Raw genomic sequence first — 2,778 nt, 5'->3', positions numbered from 1 at the left:
TTTTCCTTGAGGAACTTTATAGTTTTAGGTTTCTTATTAAAGTCTTTGATCCATCTGGAGTTCATTTTTGTGTATGGTGTGAGGTACAGATCTTGTTACAACAGTCCATTCTATCTTGCAACTCTCTTAACTTTCTCACCATTTAGAAGTTCTGTGACTACACAGTCTTTTCCCTCTTTTTTTTTTTTTTTTTTTTGTAGTTGTCCTCACTTGCCAATTGATGTCTCTGGAATATCAACCAGTTCTTTTCATGTTTCCTGCATCATTCAATATTTTGCCCATAGAATCTTGAATTTTTTCAGTTCTTTCAGCTTGAGAAATGCCAAGCATGTTCTTCCCTTTTTGTTTTCCAACTCCAAGTCTTTGTTAAAATATTTTTGTTAAAATAATTGATTTTGTCTCCTCAATCTGCTCTTTTAAATCAGCTCTTTTATCTTGTCATTACTTCCATTTGCTTTAGCTACTCTCCATTCAAGAGCAAGTTTCAGAGTCTCTGACATCCACTTTGGTCTTTCCTTCCTTCCTTTCCTGTCTTTTTTTTCTTCATGTATGATGTTCTTGATGTCATACCACAATTCCTCTGGTTTTCTGTCATTGGTGTTTAATGCGGCAAATCTGTTCTTTAGATGGTCTCTAAATTTAGGTGGGATGTAATTAAGGTCATATTTTGGCTCTTGTGGACTTGTTTTAATTGTCTTCAGCTTCATCTGGAACTTGCATATAGTCAGCTCCTGGCCTTGTTTTGGCTGAAGATAACTGAGCTTCTCCATCACTTCTTTCCACAGATGTAGTGATCTGATTTCTGTGTATTTCATCTGACGAAGTTCATGTGTATAACCACCGTTTATGTTGTTGAAAAAAAAATATTTGTGATGAATAAGTTGTTGGTCTCGCAGAATTCTATCATGTGATCTCCACAGTCATTTCTATCTCCAATGTCATATATTCCAACTACTGGTGATTCTTCTTCATTTCCAACTTTCACACTCCAATCACCAGTAATAATCAGTGCATCTTGATTGCATATTTTGTCAATTTCAGACTGCAGAAGTTGGTAAAAATCTTCAATTTCCTTGTCTTTGGCTTCGGTGGTTGGTGTGTAAATTTGAATAATAGTCATATTAACTGGTCTTCCTTGGAGGCATATGGATATTATCCTATCACTGACAACATTGTACTTCAGGATAGATCTTAAAACATTCTTTGTGATGATGAATGCCACACCATTCCTCTTCCATTTGTCATTCCCAGCATAGTAGACTATATGGTTATCTGATTAAAAATGGCCAAAATCAGTTTAATTCAGTTCACTAATGCCTAGGATCAGAAGGAAGGTTGGGCAATCTGCTTCCATAGTGATACTGCCTCGGAAACCCAAGGAGGAGTTGTTATGAGTCGGGTCCAACTCAGTGGCACATAACAGCAACAACAATAGCAACAATGCCTAGGATATCGATCTTTATGTGTTTCATTTCATTTTTGACAACCCAGTTTTCCTAGATTCATACTTCATACATTCCATGTGCTGATTATTAATGGATGTTTGCAGCTGTTTCTTCCCATTTTGTCATGCCATATCAGCAAATAGAGATCCCAAAAGCTTTACTCCATCCACATCATTAAGGTCAACTCTACTTTGAGGAAGCAGCTTTTCCCCAGTCGAATTTTGAATGCTTTCTGACCTTAGGGGCTCATCTTCTGGCTCTGTATTGGACAATGTTTCAGGGCTATTCATAAAGTTTGCCAGTAATGTATCAGACAGTGTTTTGTATAATACATCAGTGACATAAAAATATCACTGATATTTTTACTGACCAATCCTTTGAGAAGTGGATGGCCCCTTCCTTCTTCCAAGTCCGTCTTAGTCTTGAAGCTCCACTGGAACCTGTCCACCATGGGTAATTCAGCAGGTATTTGAAATACCAGTGGCATAGCTTCCAGCCTCACAGCAACACGCAAGCCATCATAGTACAGCAAACTTGACAGACAAGTGGTGGTATGGTACATTAATATGGAGTAATATGCTGTCAAATTCATGTTAGGAAGAACATTTAATGACATTACATCCACACCAAAACCAAACTCAGGGCCGTCAAGTTGGATCCGACTCATAGTGACCCCTCCTTTTGTTTCCGAGATGGTATCACTATGGAAGTAGATTGCCCAATCTTCCTTCCAAGGACTGGCTGGGGAATTTGAACCGCCAGCCTTCTGGTTAGCAGTCAAATGCCTTAGGCACTATGCCGTCAGTACTCCCATGACATTGCATATATGATTATAATATCAGCAAATATTTATATAGCATCATGTGCCAGGGACTATTCTAAGTGCTTTTTCATGTCTTAAATTCACTTCTCACGAGAATCCATGAAGTAGCTATAGTTTATTACTAATCCCATTTTATAAATAAGAAAACTAAACACAGAGGTTCTAGATAACTTGTTCTTCAGTAATGGTTCTGAAGGTGTGGTCCATGAGCCCCTGGAGATCCCCAGTACCTTCTCAGCTTTTCCATTGTATCGGCATTTGCACTGTTGACCAAAAGCAATGGTGGGTAAAACTGCTGGTAACTTAGCACCAAATTGTATTAATAGTCATTGTACGCTTCCTCCCCCACCCCACCAAACCAAAAAAACAAACAAACAAAAAAAAAAACTCATTGCCATCAAGTTGATTCCCGACTCATAGCAACCCTTTTGGGTTTCCGAGGTGGTAAATCTTTACAGAAGTAGATTGCCCAGTCTTCCTTCTGTGGAGTGGCTGGTGGGTTTGAACCAC

The sequence above is a fragment of the Orycteropus afer genome, unplaced genomic scaffold (assembly GCF_000298275.1).
Source record: "Orycteropus afer afer isolate SDZICR_OR568_19922 unplaced genomic scaffold, OryAfe1.0 scaffold00290, whole genome shotgun sequence".
NCBI lineage: Eukaryota > Metazoa > Chordata > Mammalia > Tubulidentata > Orycteropodidae > Orycteropus > Orycteropus afer.
This window is presented reverse-complemented; position numbering follows the sequence as displayed.